Raw genomic sequence first — 22,119 nt, forward strand, 5'->3', positions numbered from 1 at the left:
GTATTCTCTCTTTTACGCAGTCTCTCTATATCCGATTGCAGATACCAAATGTCCCATCACAACATTGCCCCCACCACGTTCTGTGTCAGTGACAGACAGACTTGGAGCCCTCACACTCTGCCCCCTCGTCAGGGTGATTAACACCGATTGTGAATTATTTACATTCCTCACTGTTCCCATAGACAGTCCATTACCACCGCAAACTCTGCCCACTGCACCATGCTTCTAATTTTGATAGTGTATAATTGAGGGTCCAGAACGGATCCGGGGATGTTCACCTGAACTGTTAAATCAGTTTCTGTCTTCTATGCGAAACCAGCCTTTTATCCTTGTGAACTCGTCTTGTGACTTCTGGTGTCGTGCACCAGCCTTTCATGTGGCAACTTGTTGGATGCCTTGTGATACTCTAAGTCTCTCAAATCTACAGGTTCCCTTCGGACATCCAGTCATGTTAATCAAACATGAGCTGCCTTTCACTCAATGAGTTGACAGTGTCTCAAATTGGGTCAGAGATAGACATGTAGGTGATGAAACCTTTTGGCACACTGGCCTCAATCAGTAAATGCACTGAGGATAGAGGTTGCGTGTTGTGTTTCATTTGTATTATCTGTGAGGTCACATTGAAATATCGTGTTTTTTGTTTTCGTCACACTGTAACATGAAACATGCCATTAAGCTGGAAATAAAGCACAGGTATTTTACAAGGTCAATATAGGGACACAAATGACTGACCTCTGAGCAGTTTAGGATTCTTTTCCTTGGAATGTCGGAGAATGAGGGGCAATATAATAGAGCTGTATCAAACAATGAAGGTCACGGACAGTGTGAAAGCGCAGAGACTTGTTTTTTAACAGTAATGTGGAATCAGAAGCTAGAGGGCACCAGATGGTAAGAGGGCAGAGATCGAATAGGAATCTGTTGCTCTGTGTCTTTCAGTCAGACGGTGGCAGGTTCGCACATCACGCACACTGGGGCAAAGACAACTGACCAGAGTTCTCTGTGCTCTTCCAGTCTTCCAAGCTCTCCCCATGTGCAGCCAATCTTCGAGGTGGATACATTCTTTCTCAGGGATGAAGTCTTTGGAGCTTCTGTAGCTCTTGGTACTTGTGGGATTGGATTCCTGGAATTAGGATGTCCAATTCTACTCCATTTGCATCCGGGCTTCGGACAGTGCTGGAACATTGAATATGTTTGTATTCTGAGGTCCCTCTCCCGGTTAGCCTGCAATCATATCGCTGCAATAGCTGTAGGATCAAACACATTTCTCCCAAGACAATGCATTAATTCACCCTGTCTATACCCTTCATATATATCTCTGTCAAATCTCCCCCCCCCTCCCCCATTCTCATAAGCTTCAGGAAATAAGGGCAAAATGGCCTGGGATTATTCTTGATCCTGCTCACCAAGGACGGTTTATGTCTCTTTTTTGACTTTTCTAATCACCTGTTTGAGCAATATTCTGCTGTCTTTGTATTCAGTGTGTGGCTCCAGTCCGATTTAGCTTCCTGAATCCCTTTAATTGTGCTGTAGAAGGTTGCAGTAGCACAGATATGCTTGAATATGCAACTTCTTCCTGTGACCATATTTGATTTTCCCCTCACAATCTGGTTTTACACTGAGACCAACTGTACCCTCACCCTCCAGCACTGTTCTTGGTCCCGGGGAAGGATTGACATCACTTTCAGCAACTCCTCAAGTGTTTCTTTGTAGAGTGGAAAATGATTCCTTATAATTCTGGAGCAGAGCTGGGAGCAGTAAAACCACGGAATCCTTTAGTGTGGACCGGGTGTGTTCGAGCGTTTGACTAGAGTGGTGTCATTTAGTTCTGTTGTGCATTTACCATTGGAAATTGGTGGATGTGTTAAAGTTCCGGTGGAGGTAGAAGATGTGAGGCCGCTCTCTGCAGTCCGTCACTCTGACTTTGTCTCATCCTCTTCCCAAGTCTGTCTCTCTGCACCTTCCTCGGGCAGTTTGAGGTGCTGTGTATAAAAGAGACAGCAGCGGTCAGTTTGTCACTGAACGTCCATTTGAGTGAAGCAGCATTCATGTTTGGTGGAGGAAAAGGGGGAAAAGGTGGAGCAGGCACCTTTAAGTGTTCTGTGCTAACTTCCAGTGAGAGATCAAACCAGCCATTTCCCTTGGCTCCAAATGGCACATTTCAGGCTGCAGCAGTACATGCTGACGGACACACTGAGGATTGGTGCAGCAATGCAAGAGCTTGGTGCTGAAGGACCAGAGAGTAGTGTTGTTCCGCTACCGCACAATGAGATTCTGCCTTTGGTGAGGATCTCTTCCATGATTGCAGTAGTAATCCATCCCTGAGTGTCACATGAGTGGCAGCAGTGTTACTGATTGACATGTGGTAATGTAATAGAACGCTACTCATAGCATTGACTTCCAATGGAAAGAATAAAAGGTCTATTCTTGTAGCTTTTATTGTGAATAAAGTTTGTTTTTGTTAATGATCTGCACACGACTGTGTACCTGTAGAATGATGTGCGTATCGATGTGCATCGTCCAACTCTCATCAGCCTCCTCAGGAAGTGCATATCTGTATTGTAATCCATTTCTCACTCAGTAGCCCTCTTCCCCAAATGATCATGTAATCTATAATAACCTACATGAACTAGCATTTAACTCTCTAATCTCCCTGACCCGATGCCGATTTTCACGTGGCTCAGGTAGTAATGCAAAGATTACAACCTTTGCTGTACGTTTTAATTTTGTCTCTTGCTGCTCAAATTTCCTTAGCAGATCCTCTTTCCTCATTCTACCTTTGTCGTCGGTACCCACAAGCACCACCACAACTGGACTTTTCCCCTCCCACTGTAACTTCCTGTACAGGGCACATCAGGTATCCCGAAACCGGGCACCAGGCAGGCAATACAGCCAATCTCTGACTGTGCTAAAAGTTCTTCGACCACATCTAGTATACATCAGTAAGACAGGTTTACAGCATGCTCAGGTGTAACTTGAGCCTGTTACTGGGAAGGACCGTCTTACATCTACTATATTTGTTCTATCTGCGCAAAAATAATCCCGGACATTGATTAGTGGTGTAGTGGATAAAGAAGGTAACGTATGGAAAGAGGTGCAGCTTGTATTCAGTGATACAGATAATGGAATACACCAGGGACCATAAAATGTATCGAGTCTCCATCACTTACAGCTTTTTACAGCTGCTTCTTTTTTTTCTGATCTTGCATACTGGCAATAATTGTGAAAGTATAATTGTTACAATATCGCGCGTGCATGTAAACATACATATAATGTAGTTAAACACTCAAACATATTGTGAAGAGTGTTGCAAATAAACGTTCAGGTTAATGTTGTTCCAAGCAGGCTATGAACAACAACAAAGAGAATTACTGCGCATCACATATCAGATTAATTACAGTCAGAAATAGATGTAGTTAACCCGTTGTAGTTCAGCGCACGCAGAAATATCGGATACATCACATGTTGGTATAAGATGAAAGAGGACACGCTATTATTAAAGGTTTTGCAATAATTTTAATTGTTGCTCCAATAGGAGAAAACATTCCAAGGAAGATTTCTCTGCAGATGGGGACGGATGCGAAACACAGACTTGATGTATCTGTCCGAAATCTCCACCAGTCAGACTCAGACTCATCTCACTGACTTCCTGGAGATCCACAACCCTGTAATGGAACTGTAAAACTGAGTGTTGTGCTGGAATGTCAGAATTGTTATGGCTCTTGTACTCAATACGCAGAATGGTCTGCACATTCAAAGCACGTCACTGACCACTCTGATGTTGTCATTGCTTCTCTGGACCTCAGCTCACTGAACTGAGATGATGATATCACTGCAGACCAAGCGACCGACGTCATTACTATTCCACGCCCACTGTTGACCGTGATAATAATGCTGTTGTCTCTGGAGCCTCAACACTGACCACAGTGGTAATGTTACAGCGTGTCCTGGTCATGCCCAAGACACCCATGTTTTAAATTACTCCTCTCTGCGTAGAGTTCAATGTGACAATTATCAAATGAGAGTTCCTTGTAGTCAGCTGATCGCGATTATTTAGCTCAAAGGCACCTATAACTGTTCCACTGATTGCGTAACTAACAACCCAGGAGGAGAATTATTCCCGATGCTGCTGTCCTGCCTCTTCACCGCTAACCTCAAATACAGGATCACCGCCTATCCCGTACATCGGCTTTCATCTTATATGTACAACCGACGTGTCATTGTTCTAATGCCAATAGGTTCACTCATTCATTCATTCAGGTGCCTGGCCCTTCGGCGTGGGCGATCATGTGTCTCCATCCATCACGGTCCCTGACCCTCCGAATTGTAGTTGCTGCCTCCCCTGTTTCTAACCATGATGTTAATCCATCTATCATTCTCATTCTCTGTCTGCCTCTGCTTCTTTTTCCTTCCAGCTTTCCAGTTGTAACTAAATTTCTAATGTCGCTCTTCGCAATAGGTGTCCTAAGATTTTTGATTGCTGTTTTCTGCTGGTTTTTTTTAAGTACTATAAGTTTTGTTTTCTTTCTCTGTAGAACTTCTTCGTTGTTTATCCTGTCCGTGTATGATATGTAAATCATTCTTCTGAAGAACCACGTCTCTGCTGAACTGGTTCTTTCTTTCCATTGAATTTGTGATGGTCCATGACTCGCAATCATACATCAATATAGGAAGAATGTGGCAGCTGAGAGTTCTAAGGCGGATCTCAATTGTTATTTTCTTGTTCGTTAGGATGCTTCTCATTTCTGTAAATGCTGTTCTTGCCGTTGCTATTCTTGTTTTTATGTCTGTTTCGCTTTTGCCATCAGATGTTACTCATGATCCAAGATACTTGTTGTGACCTTGTTTCAGGATTTCTTTTCCCAATACGATCCTACAGCTTTATACCAGGTTTCTTTGATAGTATCTTTACTTCAGTTTTTGTTTTGTTTAAGGTTAGGTCAAGTCTTGCGATCTCTACGTTGATGGTAGATACTAGTTTCTGGAAGTTTACTTCACTGCTTGCTATCAGTACTGTATCATCCGCATAGCGGAGGTTGGTGAAACTGTATCCTCCTATGCTTATTCCAGGTAGGTCTTCTATGGTTCTCATGATGTTTTCACCGTACAGGGAGAACAGGTCTGGTGATAGAACACAATCCTTTCCTACTCCTCACTTTATTGGCTGATATTCACCAACCTCGTCTATCCGTCTGGCTGTGCCTTGTTGACATTAGAGATTCCTGATTATTCTTAGATCTTTTCCGTCGATAATAATATTTTTAAGCATTTTCATGATGAACTGGTGTTTCACTGTGTCAAAGGCTATTGTATAGTCAATGAAACAAAAGTATAGGTCTTGTACTTCTGTTGACATTTTGATAATTTTCCTGACAATATAAGTGACGTTTGATGTTCCTTTTCCTTCGACAAAGCCGCACTGTCCTTCACTGATCTCTGGTTTAATTATGTTTCTTATTCTGAGCATGATGATTCTAAGTAGAATTTTTGTGCGGCGGCTCATTTAACTAATTATTCTGTGTAGTCCGCATTCTGTTGCACTTGGTTTCTTTGGCAGTGCAATGAATAATGTCTTTAAAAGCTCTTCAGGTACGTTGCCACTGTTGTATATTCTATTAAATAATATTGTTAATTTCTCGAAACCAGAATCTTCTAGCGCTTCATACAGTTCAACCGGAATGTTATCTGGTCCTGATGATTTCCCCTTTCGCATTTTCTTCATAGCATGTTTCACTTCTTCTTTCAGTGTTGCTGGGCCCTCGTTGTTGTTGCAAATATCAAAGTTGTCCTCTCGGTCTTTGTCGTCGTATAGGTCTTTGATGCATTCTGGCCATCTTTGCATTTTTTTTTCCTTTTTCCATAATTGCTAAAGCCGTCTTTTGCTTTTATACATCCTAGTTTTGCCCCGTTTTTCTTTCGATTTGTGACCTCTTTGATCTCATCGTGCACATGTTTGCTGTTGTTGGTTTTCTGCAATTGTTCTATTAACTCACATTTGTCCTTAAGCCACTTTTCTTTTGTTTCCTTGCACTTGGTTGTTAACTATGCATGCAAGGACACGTACACTTTTTCGTTTTCCGTACATTTTCTTTTTTGTTCCATAAGATTCATAATTTCTTCTGTCATTCATTTCTTTTTAGCTTTGTTCTGTTCTTTGGGAATCACCTCTTGTGCTGCTTGTGATATGCTGTTTCTGAGGTTTTCCCATTGCTGTTCTATAATGGTGATGTTTTGTTCTTCACTGCAATTTGGAATTCATTTTTGATGTCACTGTTTTTTCTCAAATGTCCCAAGGTAAGATATGGTAAGTTGGTACACTGAAATGTGTGGGTAACATTTTGGTGCAGGAGGGAGGGCATCAGGAACACAGATCATTGGGCTCTCTTCCCGGATCAATGGGACTGGTTTAACCGGGATTGGTTACAGTCAAGGAGAAGTACTATTCTCACAGGGAAGCATGCTGGAGCCACCTTGTCGATTTTTATCGTGTAGCATGTGGAGGGGGTGTTGGCATCCAGAGCTACAGGTCAGTATGAAGCCTTGAGTGGATGGGGAATTATTTGTTTGGTGTGTTCAGGAAGGACAGAGATGGTCAGGAAGTGAGGGTGATGAGAAATATTGTATTTGTTTAAAAATGTAAGAGGAGTCATATGTAAGGACGAAAAAGATGAAATTAGACAGGAACATGGAGGAATATACAGGAAACAAGAAATAAGTCTCACAGTGAATCAGGAAATGTCCTCATTCAGGAAGATCACTGAGAATCCCAAACATCTGATGCACACACAGTAAACAACAGTATAGTGAGCAGAGAACAGGACCACCCTAGGATAAAACTGGGGGTTGGAGCCTGGAGCCAGAGTTAACATGCGAGGTAGAAAATGAATACCGGTGTTTCCTAAGGAAAAGGAGAAGGAGGAAAGTGTGATGAGTGTGGCGAGTTGATACTAAAGAGGAAGTGCTGTTGGGTCTTTCAAACCATTTTGATGGGAAAGTCCTTTGGGGGAATTTAGTACATTGGGAGACACAGACCACATGATGTTTAAACTGCCAGCACCATACTGTAGGAACAGAGAATTTAACAACATCTGGCCTATACTGCAAAGGAGCGAATGGTCTGTCTCTGGTATAAACATGCCCTACATATGTACCTGCTCAAGAAAAGTCAACATTTGACTGCAGGTACAGTGAACTTTACAATATCTAGTCCTTCACTAACAGGACACAGAAGAATAAAACCTACAGCACTGTGCAGTGAGCACATTGTCTTCTACAGATTCAGAACTTTACAACACCGTTAAACACTGGAACAACTTCACCGCTTCAAGGACAGAGAAGTGTACAACCGCGATAATGGACTTCAATTCATGGACACTATCTATCCCCTCAATCCCAATGGACATCTCTCAGGATGTAACGGAGAGTTGACAAAGGTGAACCTTGACTGATGTGTACTTCAATTTCCAAAGATTTTTGAAATGCCAGCATCAGAAAGAGAAACAGAAATGTAGGCAGGTTCTGGAAAGTAGTGAAAGCAACACTGTAGTCTGTGAATGTAATTGCCCCAACATTGGCTGAAATTGTCTTAGTGTAGAGGCTCCGAGGAGCGCAATTTGTTGCATCGTGGAAATACTTCTCACCATTTACAGCATATAGTACGTCAGTTTGTGCATATTTTGCATGTCATTTAAGACTTTGTTAATATTCTCTAGATCTATAGTGGAGAATAGCCTGACCGGTCTGATTTGGAAACACCACTGCCCTTGAATGCAATAACAATTGAAAAACTGTTGATGCAGCCAATCCATCACTGGTAAAGCCGTCCTCACATTGAACACATCAACAAGGACACCTGGTACAGAAAAGCAGCATCCATTATCAAGGAACCTGTCAGCCAGGCAATGCTCTCTTCTCCGTGATGCCACCAAGAGGGAGTCACAGGAGCCTCAGGTCCCACAGCACCAGGCTCAGAAATAGCTGTTACCCCTCACTGCAAGGGTTTGGAAGCAGAGGGGATAATGTCGCTCAGAACAACAATGAACTCACATTCATGGAATCCGCAGCTCATGTTCTTGACAGATCCTGCACATTTATTATCACTTTACTTTTCGTTTACACACAATTTATTCTCTTTTTCCTCTTTTCTACATCCGTGTTTACCAGTCTTTGATATGTGCAGTTTTTCATAGATTCCTTTGTGTTTCTTTGTATTTACTGTGCATGTTGGCAGCAAGATATACCTGGTTACATTTGTACTTTGACCAAAAAAAGTACTTTGACCATTGAACTTCATAGCATAATATCTTGTGAGTATAGGAAGAGTAAGATAGGCCTTTCCTGTTTAGCAGGAAACAGAATGAGATGTGACTTGATGTGACAAAATGATAGGAGATATCAAATGAGGGGACATTCAGGGAATGTTTCCCAAATTGGATGTCGCTAAAACAAGGACGCATAATTCTATGATGATTGGAGAAAAGTGTAGGGATGTCTCAGGTTAACTTTTTAACACAGAAAATGTGTGGCGTTTATTGCTAGGGATGGTGGTAAAGGCAGATGATTTGGGGACTATTAAGAGACCTTGCACTGCGGCATGACCCTTGCAATTAATGCATTTCGACGGGAGACCATTTTGATAACAGTCACGCACAAAGATGGACACGATCTTGCTTAACTAAGAGTAAGTTAATGATCACCTACCACCTTGTACTTCATACTCACCTTCCAGCATCTTCTTATCATGACCTCGCATCTATTTTTTTCCAGTCTTGTTAAAGGGCCTTAACTAGAAATGTTTATAATTTACTACTTTCAATACAGAATTTCTCCGACATTTTGTGTGTGTTGGAAGCTAATGAGAACTATGTTAGGCAGATCCTGGGGACAGCAGAGACCGGAGGCAGCTGTAACTCACACCAGACCTGTGACAGTTATTTAAAACTGAATGGTTCAAAATTCAAATGGTTTTTGTGAGGGTGTAAGACAAGAATACAGATCTAAGAACATTGCACGAGCAGAGATGTTGTAAATGGAGTCAAAAAGGAAAAGGAACGATAAGGAAAGTTTAGAAAGTGCAAATTAGACAGTGCCTTTGATGAATATGCAGCAATATGCAAATTAAACAGATATTCTGTAGTGATGAATAATGGTAAGGGAGAGGGAATGATTTTGCTGAGGAAGCCTAGAGAGAATGCCTTGTGCATACATTAAAAACAAAAGGGGCACTACAGCAAAAGCAGGAACGTAGACAACTCAGTGGTGGAGGAGTAAAAGTATGTCCGTAGCCGGAATAAGAGACCAAATCGGTAGATGAATATTTCACGTCAATATTCACCAAACAGAAAATGATGGTGAAAATAAGCATCAGGAAGGATACGCTGATATTCCACGCACATTGCTAATAATTTGCTGGGATCAGTAGGACTCTCAAAGAACACGAAGATGGATAACTCAACAAGAATGCATATAATTCATTCCAGATTATTGAGGCAAGATTGCAGATTGTTGAGATTTTCACAGGGATATTTGTAGTCTATTTTTAATTGCACATGTTGCGGCAGAGAACTGCACATGAGCCAATATATTTGGCCCATTTAACAAGGGTTATATTGACAAACCAGGAAACTACATAGGTGACACAAAAAATTGGCGCAGCTGACTATAGTCAGAAAGATTGACAAAGGATTCACAGATCATAGACCAGCTGGAAATGTGGGCAGAGGAATGTCATATGAGGTGGTGTAGTCTAGGACATGAAATTTTAGAGTTGTTTGTTTCTCAGATTCTCTCTCCCTGTTAGAGTAGCAAGAATGGAGTTATGCCAGTGACATACTCTGCCTCAGGATGTGGTAGATCAGGAAGTCGGTCAGTGTTCCATGTACATTCACATGAGGGATATGCACCAGCTGTAGCTCGGCTCATCTAGAGCAGTGAGACCAGATCCTTTAGTGAGATTGTCACACCTAAGTTGAAGGATGCTGATAAGTTTTGTGACCTCCAGGAGAGACAGGAGAAAGTGTCGCACAGCGCAGGGTCGCCATTGTCTGTTCCCCTCACAACACGTACACGTTTTGAATTCTGATGGGGGAATGACCTCTCACGGCACGCCAGGAGCAGCCAGGCTGCTGGCACTGATATTGTCTCTGATGCCCAGTAGGGGAGGATAGGATCTGTGACTGTAAAAGAGATCCCGGGACGGTGTGTTGTCCCTTGAATACCAGGTTCAGGACCGAGTCAGAGCGTCTGCAAAAAATTCTCAAGTGCTTGTGATGCACATAACTTGGTAAAAAAAAGGGTGTTGAGTTTTACACAGTAAATAGAGATAATTAGAAAAAAAAATCTTTAAAAGCCCATCTTCAAAAATAGTAATCTCTGGTTTACACCCTGTAACGAATACATTTGAGGGTAGAAATAAAATGCTGATTCAGATGAATATTTGACTGAGTGGCTGAGGCATGGGAGAAAGATGGACGTTTGTGGATCACTGCAATTTCTTCTGTGGCAGGGACACTTGGACACAAGAAATGAATTGCTCCTGAACTGGAGGGGGCCTAATATCCTGTAGATTTGCGAGTGATTCTCAGAATCGTGCAAATGGGAGTGGCGGTCAGTGTGACCCTGAGCAGGACATAACACTTTGCCAATGACGGAAAATTTAGTCAAAAGGATAGACAGGAGCACGCACAATGGAGAGGAAAGACAATTGGTTTAAACTGCATTTGCTTCAGTGTGAGAGGCTTGACAGGTCAGATGGATGAACTCAGGTATGACTGACTCTGGGGACTGCTGGAGCACTTCTTTTTACATATAGGACAATGATTTGGGTGACAGAAGTAATGGCTTTGTGGTGAAGTTTGCAGAAAATTTATAGATTACAGGTAGTGTTGAGGAAGCAGGGAATCTGCAGAGGGACAGACAAATTTGGAGAATGGGCAAAGAATTAGAAGATGGCATATAGCGCAGGGAACTAAATGGTCATGCATATACCCACAAATGATAAGACAGCTTTCCAAGCAGGTAAAAAAAAATTCAAAAAACAGAGGTGCAAAGAGACTTTGGTTAATCGAAGAGATTTTAGTTTATCAAAGTAGATCAAAGGATGGTGTTATTTCAGGTGAAATAACTTGCAGAGCTGTGAAGACAGAGTAGCGAGTGGGACCGTGGAAATGTTGGAACAAGAGTTGGTATAAACTTGATGGGTCAAATAATCCAGATCATTCCAAAATGATCCTGTGACCAATAACAGTCTGAAAAAAAATTCCATTCTCCAGTGAATCTTCTAAGCTCCTGGTTGGACAAGATCAATTGTGTAATAAGGACATGCTTCTGTAAAAACACTGACACCATATTCCGAGCACACTGAGCTGACGGAGCACAGCACCGGGCAGTGAGGACACAGACCAGTACAACACCCGTCTCTCTAAAACAAAATTCAAAGCTGAAAGTAAATGCATTATCAAAATACATTTCTCTCATCATTCGCAACCCCGGGATTTATTTTCTTGTGGGCATACTGTTGGTTTGTTAGAGCTGTTGGACTGGGTATAAACTAATTTTGAGGGGCGTGAGAACTGGCGTGAAAGGACTCAGGATAGTACAGATGGTACGGAAAGAAAAGACAGCATGAGGTCACACTGTCAGGAAGAGCGAGCAGGTGATAGGACACAACTGCAACCAGCAGAGGGATGCAGAATCAATAAGGGTAGCAAATCCAATACTTGAAGTGTTATACCTCAATGCACAGAGTATAAAAAATAAGGTGGATAATTTTATTGCCATATTACGGATTGTCATGTATAATGTGATCATCATGGAATCACGGCTGAAAAATATTTATAGTTGGGAGCTAAATGCCCAAGTTAGACATATCAGAGGGACAGGAAGGTAGGCAATGGGGATGGCATGGCTCTGCTGGTAAAGAATGGTATCAAATCGGTAGAAAGATGTGTCATATAATCGGAAGATGTTGAATCATTGTGAGTAGAGATAAAACAAACTGCTAGTGTAAAAGGACGTTGATGCAGTTATAAACAGGCCGTCAACAGTTGTTTGGATGTGGACCACAGATTACAACAGGAAATAGAAAAGGCATGTCAAAAGGGCAATGTTATTGGAGATTTCATGGAAGATTTCAACATAAAGGGTTGATTGGGAAAATCAGGTTGGAAATAGATCTCAAGAGAGTGAGTTAGGTATTCACCAAAGAGATGACTTTTTAGAGAAGTTTGTCGTTGAGCCTACGAGGGAATCAGCTATTCTGGATTATGTGTTATTTATTGAACAGGAGGCAATTAAGGAACTTCAGGTAAAAGAATCCTTAGGAGCCAGTGATCACAGTATCATTGAGTTCAACTTGAAATTGAATAGGGAGAGAGTACTGTCTGACAGAGCAGTGTTTCAGTGGAGTAAAGGTAGTAACAGTGGTATCAGAGAGGAGTTGGCTAAAGTAAATTGGAAGGAGATGCTGGCAGAGATGGCAGCAGAGCAGCAATGGTGGGAGGTTCTGAGAAAAATGAGGGAGGTGCAGGATAAATGTATTCCAGAAACAAATAAATACTCAAATGGCAAAATAGTACAACTATGGCTGACAAGGAAGCCAAAGCTAATGTAAAACCAAAAGGGAGGTCATAAAACAAAGAAAAAAAGTCAGAATACAGAGGATTGGGAAGTTTCTAACACCTTACAAAGAGCAACCTAAAGAGGATAAAGATTAAATATGCAAACAAGCCAGCAAATATTATCAAAGTGGATAGTTTAAGCTTTTTCAAGTACGTAATATATAGAGGAGAGATGAGACTGGATATTGGACTATTAGAAAATCAGGCCAGAGAAATAATACCGGAGTGTTGGGAGGGGAAGGAGATGGCAGATGAACGAAATGAATTTTTGGCATCAGTGGAAGTTACTAGCCGTGTGCCAGATGTTGAAGCGTGTGAGGGGAGAGAAGGGAGTGCAGTTATTATTATAAGGGAAAGGTGCTCAAAAAGCTGAAAGACCTGAGGGTATATAAGTCATCCGGACCAGATGAACTGCAACCTAGGGTTCTGATAGAGGTAGCGGTAGAGATTGTGGTGCCATTAGTAATGATCTTTCAAAACGTATTGGACTCTGGCATGGTGTAAGGGGACTGGAAAATTGCAGATGTCACTCCACTCTTTAAGAAAGGAGGAAGGGGGCAGAAAGGAAATTATACAGCAGTTAGCCTGACCTCAGTGTTTAGGAAGATATTGGAGTTAATTATTAAAGATGAAGTTATGGAGTATTGGAAACACAGGACAAGAAAGGACAGAGTCAGCATTATTTCCTTAAGGGGAGATCTTGCCTGATAAATCTGTTGGAATTACACACTGAAAATACACACAGGATAGGTAAAGGGGATGCAGCGGATGCCATATATTTGGACTTTCAAAAGACAAGGTGCCACAGATGTGGCTGCTTACCAAGTAAACAGCCCATGGTATGACAGGAAAGTTAATGGCGTGGTTAGAGCATTGGTTGATTGGTAGAAGGCAGCAAGTGGGAAAAAAAGGATCCTTTCTGGTTGGCTGCCAGTGAGTAGTGGTGTTCCGCAGGGGTCGGTGTTGGGACCACTTATTTTTATGCTGTATATCAATAATTTATATAACGAAATAGATGGCTTTGTTGCAAGTTTGCAGATAACAAGATTGGCAGGTACTGTTCAGGAAATAGGTAGGCTGCAGAAGTACTTAGACAGATTTGTAGAATGGAGACAGATTAGGAGAATTGGCAAGACAATGACAATTGAAATACATTGTTGGAAAATGCATGGTCATGCACTTTGGTAGTAGAAATAAATGTGCAGATTATTTTCCGAATAGAGAGAAAACCCAAAAATCTGAGACGCAAAGGGACTTGGGAGTCTTTGTGCAGACCAACCTAAAGATAGCTTGCAAGTAGAGTCAGAGGTGAGGAAGGCAAAAGCAATGTTAGCATTCACTTCAAGCGGTTAGAATACAGGAGCAGGGATTTGATGCTGAGACTTTATAAGGCATTGGTGAGGCCTCACCTTGAGTATTGTAAATAGTGAGGTCAGCTGAGAAGATCATCGTGGTCTCTCTTCCCGACATCACGGAGATTTACACCACAGACTGCATCCGGAAAGCAAACAGCATTATGAAGGACCGCACGCACCCCTCAAACAAACTCTTCTCCCTCCTGCCGTCTGGGAAAAGGCTCTGAAGCATTTGGGCTCTCACGACCAGACTATGTAACAGTTTCTTCCCACAAGCTATCAGACTCCTCAATACCCAGAGGCTGGACTGCCCTCTTGTCGACTTTATAATTTATTGTAATGCCTGCACTGTTTTGTGTACATTATGCAGTCCTGGGTAGGTCTGTAGCCTAGTGTAGCTGTTTTTTCTGTGTTGATTTTTTTACGTAGTTCAGTCTAGTTTTTGTACTGTGTCATGTAACACCATGGTCCTGAAAAACGTTGTCTCATTTTTACAATGTACTGTACCAGCAGTTATGGTCGAAATGACAATAAAAGTGACTTGACTTGACTTGATTTTCCCTGCAGTCCGAACACAGTGTTGTGTTTCTCCGGTCTGTGGGAATGACGCGACATTCACTGGTCGGAATAGGAACAACAACGGAGTGAGCAATGATCCTTCAGAAAGCAGCTCGGAAACAGATAATCGAGTTACAGAACTGAATCTTATAGCAAAGGAGACGGTTCACTACCCGAATCTCCACTCGATCATGAGGCGATTGCGGTACAGTGGTGAGCATAGCTGCTTTCTAACCAGTAGACCTGAGTTCGATTCTCGGCCATTTAAAAATCTACAATTTCAAGCTATAAAAATAACCTCTTTCAGAGCATAATGTACATGGAACTCTTGGGACCAAGTCGACCACTCACACTAATTCATGGGCGATTTTCTGTGAGTCCAAGCGTTTTATTAATTATCGTTCAGTGTAGGAAATCAGAGATTGAATGCATATCCTTCATCTGGGATGAAACCAACTGGACTCCGACTGAAAATGTTGGAAATACACAGTTATCAGGACTCGAAGCTGCACGAGGAAATCCCAATGGATCCCGGGTGCATCACGATACAATTCGGCCGAGACGACACACTCCCTTCTGATTTCCCTTCCGGTGTTTATCCAAACGGAAGAAGTGTTGCGCCTGTCCATTCACTTCCTCCCACACAAAATTCAGGGTCCCAAACAGTCCTTCCAGGTGAGGAAATACTTCGGCTGTGAGTTTGTCTGGGCCATCTACCGTATCGGGAGCTCCCAATACGGCCTCATCTCCAATTGCGAGACACAAGATGGATTGGGGAAGCATTTTGTCGAGCAACTTTGCTCCGTCCGCAACGAGCAGGATTTCCCAATGGTCAAACATTTTAACTCCACTGCCCATTCCCATTCTGACATGATAGTCCATGGATTCCTCTACTGTCACGATGAAGCCAGTCTCGGGATGGAGAAGCAGCACTTCATATTCCGTCTGGGTAGACTTCAACCTGATAGAATGAGCATCGATTTCTCTAATTCAGTAATCTCTCCATTCTCCCCACTTTGTTTTAATTTTCTATTCGGGATTCCCTCTTGTGTCTTCACTTTTCTTCGCACGTCTACCGCCTCCCTCTAGTCATCCAATCTAATTTCTGCTTTTCAACCTTTTTTTTCTTTTCCACCAATCACCACCCAGCCTCTCATTTATTTCCCTTTCCCCAAAATATCTACCTTTTGTTCGTACCTGGCTTCAACTATCATCTCCCAGTTTTCAAAAATCCCCTTTCCCCAACATATCTACCTTCCATCCTCACCTGGCCTCACCTACCACCTTGTAGCTTGTGCTCCTTTTCTTCCCCCGCGTTCTTATTCTGGCTTCTTCCCTCTTCCTTTCCAGTACTGATGAAGGAACACGGCCTAACACTTCGATTATTTATTCCTCTCCATAGATGCTGACTGACCTGCTGAGGTCCTCCAGTGTTTTGTGTACGTTACTCTGATCCTTCTGCCAAAAAATACCCATCTTCGACTGTAGCCCACCTGGTCTTTGACTCAGTTTATTTTTCCCCTCCTTTCATTACCATAGTCCACCGTGCTGGACGTTTTCCGCAGTTTTGTTGTTCATATAACATAGAAATACAAGTCCCGATTATAACAGTTACAGTCATTCACTTGGTCTCACCAGATCCGCGGCTTTTTCTTTGCCCGATCACGTTCTCCCTCCTTGTCTGAAACTGAAAAATACCTTATTTTCTCTCTTTCCATGTGGTGACGAATGGGTTTCCACCTGAAACATGAAATTTGTTTCCCTTTATACAAATGTGAACGACGTTCGTGAACTTCGCAGTGGAGCAGCAAGTCGTCGCTTTATTTAACTTGCACGTTGATGTGAACAAGAAGTGAAACATCCCGGCTCCTGGGTTCACAAAACGACCCGGGGAGTCGCAGTGAGATCCGTGAGGCAGCCACCGACCACTAGAGGGCACCGAGGGTCAGGGTCCTGTGTAGCAGCGCACAACATTTCCAAGTTCAAAGTCAATTCATTAACAAAGCACAAATATGCCACCGTTAGATGCGTTTCCTTGTGGGTATTTACAGTAAGTGCAAAGAAACTGAATATAATCAGTGAAAGAGTGCGGACAAGACGGACAATCAATGTAGAAAACATAACATACCGTGAAAATACAAAAAACGTGAAATAAAAATGATAATAATATAAAGTTAACCAATGGGGGAGCATCCCTCCATGGAAGACATCCCCATGACCTGAGCAGACAAGATGTGAAGAAGGAAACGTGGAACGCTTTGCTCAGAGTTGGAGATCTCTTCCCAGAAACAGAGGGGTTCCTTGTGGCAATACAGGGCCAGGTGGTTAACCGAAAAATATTAGAAGTACATAATAAACGTCCTACAGATTAATGACGATAAATGCATAAAAAGACAAGAGCCACTAGGAACAATCCAACACATTACAGGATTGAGCAGCAGTTTAACTCAATCTGAATACTTACGCGGGGACAATCAATTGACAAATATCACTCATCAAAACCTTGTTTAAAATGCAAACTCATAAAAGACACCACACCTTGCTATAAATACAAACCTGTTCTAGATTAGGGTCAGAGTCCTACACATTAATTTTTGTCTGATCCCTTGTTACAGATAGGACAATCCATAATAACCGTCTGGATATATAATATTACTGAATTAAAAAAGCAGTAACAACGTACATAACCGATATAGTCATTGCAAACACACATAACCTACAACAATTAACAAGTGAAAAGCACCAGAAATATGCTGAATTAAAAGAAGAAATTGAAAGACTATCGAGCATGAACAGGGTGTAGATTGTCCCAATGGTAATATCATGAACAACTATGATCTCATAGTCACTGCACAATAGCATTAAACAGTTTGGACAGCAAACCAATATTTCTGTAAATCTCCTGAAATCCACTATACGCCACTAAAGTGTTCGGCAGGCCGCAGCTATTGAGGAATGAGCGTGCGTCAGTACGCCCGGACTTCAGGTTTTACCAGCTTGAGCTGAGAAAGTCATAATAATAATAATAACAAAGCTAAAATGTCGACAGCATGAAATGTCGAGTTTGAAAGTGAGTTGTGGAAACAGTTAGTGTTGGTGTGAGTGAAGTTGAGTGAATTTATCACTCTGTTTTAAGTGGCGATAACATAAATTTAAACATGAAATGCATTGGTGCCCTGTACGAGTTTCTGCTGGTTTGATCGTCCATGCGCAATATATTCAGTTTATGGCAACATGAATGTAAGCAAGACAGGTCGTGGTAGTGTTCTGTTTTCTGTATGTGGATATATCTTTTTTAATGAATGTATTAGGGACAGCACGGAGCGCACAAAACGAACAGCAAAGGCCACTGGATCAACAGCGCCCCTGGATAGGTTGGAACCACCAACATTTCGGATAACAGCTTAACAGAGGCCACCTGAATAAATGCAGAACACAGGGGTTGCAGGCGGCGAACAGAGATTGGTGTATCGACTGGCTTTTTACAATCTGTATACGTGGGAGGGATCAGGGAATCAAAACCGATGTAAACACGTAGTCGGCAGGATTCGAAGCTGCGCGGGGAAACCCAAATGGATTTCTAGTCCATCGCCTTAACCACTCGGCCACGACTGCAAGTGCTCTAGTGTTCTTCCACCTATAATTTATATTATGGTAGAGTCAGACAGAGTTATTTACCAAATTAAATAATGGGATGTGTCATCAAAGACTATTCGATATCACGTCGGTTTAGCCAATGATAATTTGCAGAATCCATCCCCTTTGGAATAAAGTTTGGAACTGGGGTTTAAATGTTAATTCACATTCTTTGATGTGTATTACTTCACATGTTGTCATTGCTTTGCTCTTTGTTCCAGTGGTTACCCATGGTATTTTCCCCAGTGTGTGTTTTAGGGCAATTTTAATACCTTCAGTGTTTGCGAGCACCATGCCTTTACAGATTTATTTTTGCTGATTTTGTTTGTTTTCATACACTTATATTGCGTTTCAATATAGAAACATAGAAAACCTACAACACAATAAATTTCCTTCGGCCCGCATGTTGTGCTGAACATGTACTTACCTTAGAAGTTACCTTGGATTACACAGAGGTCTCTATTTTTCTAAGATCCATGTACCATTTTTTCCCAAACTCCATATACCAATAATGCTAATTACCGTTAAATTACCAATGTACAGAATGGTATGAAATAGGGTACACTTATCATGTTTCTTCATGTTTTTGCTCGGATAATATTTTTAAATCCTTAACTGTATTTTTGATATAGTCATGAATGCTGCTGTTCCTTCTGTGCCATATTCACCGAGACATATTAACAGAAATGTGATCCCCAGGAATTTCCGTGGATCGAAAAAGAGGAGATGTTGGCCACGGAGGATTTAAAATATGTAAGATAACATCGAACTCGAATGGCTCAAGGACAGTGGAAGCAGACAGATCAAATGTCTTTGTACCAGCAATGTGCTTGGAAATGAAGATTTCATTTTGTGGAACCGTTTTACATCTTCCATTTTGTGAGAAGAAAATTTCTGTGTTTTAAAGCAAACACAAAGTTGCTTCAGGTAATCTGCGGGTTAAGAGATATTTTCTAAATTAGAAGTTATTTGTGAGGTGTTTTTGATGTTATATAACATGCAAATGTGTGAATATTGTGGTCAATGCCTGCCTGGAGTGATTTAAACTGGTTACTAAAGGGAACAAAGTGGCATAAATTACCAATTGACGCTTGCTGGGAAGAGGCAAATAAATGGATGCTGGCCTGGTGCAGAGCTAACAAATGGGAGAATTCAAGCCAATCGGATGACCTACGGCCAATGACACTGGAATGTGGTAATTGAATTGGAAAATATGAATATAAAAGTGGAAACTTCGAATGTGATAGCTGTGATAACTCTTTCCTGAAACCCACCATCGCAAGGAAGATCCCCCAGGTCAGTGACTGGGAGAAGAAAGGATAGATCACGTGGCCAACTGAGCTGCCTTAATTTGGTGATATACTTGGGGAAAGTAGTCTGAGTGAGTATTGGTGCAGAGTGAACAGCATAATTCTTGTTCTAAGTTGCTGGCCCGGTGACGACATTGTTATGTTGCCGTTTATGCAGAGACAGTAAAGTGCGAGTTTGGATTATTTACAAGTTACAGAGTGAATTTCATAACCTAATTCCATTGTCAACACTAGTAGGACAATCAATGGCCCAGAACAAAAATACTCCGACAGATGCACTTCAGAAATTCCATTTCTTATCTTACACAAAATAAAAAATCTGGTTAATTTTGCAGAAGGTGAAATGTCCGATCGTTGTAACCCTATCCACATGACATTTCTGTGGGATTTGTCAGCAGATCTGCTACTCAATCTTCTAGCAACTATGGAGAGAATCTCAGTATAATCCCAGCAAAGTGGTTGTTGGTTATTATTTTATTTATTCCTACCTGACTCCTTCTACCTTAGGGCACGAACCTATCAATCAGCTATGAGGGGTGATTGATAGGTTCGTGCCCTAAGGTAGAAGGAGTCTGTTTTATAAAATCTAACACAATTATTTTTCAACATAGTCCCCTCCTACATTTACATATTTAGTCCAGCGGTCGTTGAGCATACTGATCTTGGACCTCCAGAAAGTGTCCAAAGCAGGGGTAATTGATAGGTTCGTGGCGGAAGGTAGATGGAGATGAGTTATACAGCTCTCGTTGCATGCACACGCTGTTCAACTCTCTGAGTGATTGTGCAGAAAGTTTGAAGATAATAGCTCATCAGGGGTGATTGATAAATGCGTGGCCTACGGTGGAAGAGGATGAGTTATTAACTTCAAACTTTCTGCATAAACACTCAAAGTGTTGGCCTGCGGGTGCATGTAACGAGAGTTAATAACATTTCCTATCTTAAGCCATTAACATCAATCACCCCTGATGAGTTATTAACTTCAAACATTCTGAATAATCACTCAAAGAATTGAGCTATTTGTGCATGTAACGAAAGCTGTATAACTCATCTCCTACCGTAGGCCACGAACTTATCAATCACCCTCGTACCTTCAATCGCCTTTTCTAAAGAACGTGCACGATCTGTTTTCTGTTTTCCCATGTGCTGATGTAAGGCAGGCACCGTTTGCAGCCCTTCCGACTCTTTGAGAGTTCGGCTCTCACTCAGTCCGATCGCTGGTGAATACTCATTGGCTGTTGTATAACTCCCTCTGTTTGAGGATGGCGATATCAACTGGCCGCAATAAAACCTGCTGCAGAGTGAGGATTGATCCGACAGAGAGCAGCTCGGGGTCTGTGGAATCACATGGAGGATGGGAGACGCTTCACTACTCGAAACTCCTGTAACATGGAGCGATAGTGGTATAGGGATGAGAATAGCTGCATTTCAATCAGCTCACCCGGGTTCGATTCCCGGCGATCGCCGTGTGTTGTACCTGTTTTTCAGCACCTGTCTCACAAACATCTCTGTCTGGAATCACTCAGCCACATTACTTCTTTCTCTATGAAATTAACATTTCTGCCCGTCGTTCGTCTGCCATTTTAGCCCAGTGTTTCTCTTTCCGAATGTCTTCCCGCCATCGGGTATTGGTCTCGCCCCATCAGAGATGTCCCCGTTTTCACTTCCCACCCAACTTCTCACCTTCTTTGACACGGAAAGCTATCTTCTTCTCTCACCATTTCTAATTGAGTTTCACGATCAGAAAGGTTAATCCCGTTTCATCACTCACAAATGTTTCTTGAGTTGATGAGTGTTTACAGTGTTGTCTGTTCAATACTAGACACAGCTTTATGGAGCGGAGAACAAGATGCGCTGGACAATCGCTGAGCACGACAGGAATTGTCGTTTTACCCGCGAAGTTCTCAACAAATCTCAGAAAGTGATGGAGTGAGTGGACGGAAACTTAAATTGGAAGCACAAGTTTTTATTTTTTAGTGAAATGTGTGCTGTGTACACAGGTGACGTGATGGCAATTTGCGGTAAAATATTCTGCTGAAGGATAGCAGACGATGGTTTGGATCTGCCGGCCTCTGGATAACGGACCCAGCACATTCCCGCCGCTCCATTCTGCTGATAGGTAAATATCTCTGTTCTTCTCCTGTCTTTTTATTTGTTAATTTTGCCGCTTTCCCCCGATTATCTATTGTTTTGTTCGTTGGATAGTTTTCCCTGTGCAATATCCCTTGTGTCTCTCTTACGCTTTTACCGTCCTCCCCGTCCTCCTCTCCCTCTTCATCGCTTCCTACCGCATCCGATTATTATCCGGTCGCTGTGCTCCGACCCAGCCGGATATCTCGTTCCCGACATTTCAGCAACGGATGTGATTTTCATTATCATTCTGACCCTATTCCTACGGCCTTGCAGTTAGACACACTGGTTATCTCCCTCTCTGTCTCCTTGTCTTCCTTCTCTTTGTCTGCGGCTGTTATTTACGTTATAAACACAGGGGATTCTGCAGATGCTGCAATTCCAGAGCACAGAATGCCGGAGCAAATCACCAGGTCAGAAAGCATCTGATCACAAAGGCTGGACGTTTAAATATAGACAATAGAAGTCGGAGTAGGCTGCTCGGCTTTTCGAGCGAATTCCGCCATTGATTTCGTACCT

At 42.1% G+C, this 22,119-nt stretch overlaps 1 non-coding gene and 1 pseudogene across 1 annotated transcript; one reads left to right on the plus strand and one right to left on the minus strand.

Moving 5' to 3' along the window:
- The window catches only part of LOC140717792 (uncharacterized), an 819,648-nt pseudogene that overhangs the window by 117,829 nt on the left and 679,700 nt on the right, over positions 1 to 22,119 (plus strand).
- Positions 18,061 to 18,142, minus strand: trnas-aga (transfer RNA serine (anticodon AGA)). Its single transcript has one exon. It is a non-coding gene; the product is annotated as a tRNA-Ser (tRNA).

The sequence above is a fragment of the Hemitrygon akajei genome, chromosome 28 (assembly GCF_048418815.1).
Source record: "Hemitrygon akajei chromosome 28, sHemAka1.3, whole genome shotgun sequence".
Classification (NCBI taxonomy): domain Eukaryota; kingdom Metazoa; phylum Chordata; class Chondrichthyes; order Myliobatiformes; family Dasyatidae; genus Hemitrygon; species Hemitrygon akajei.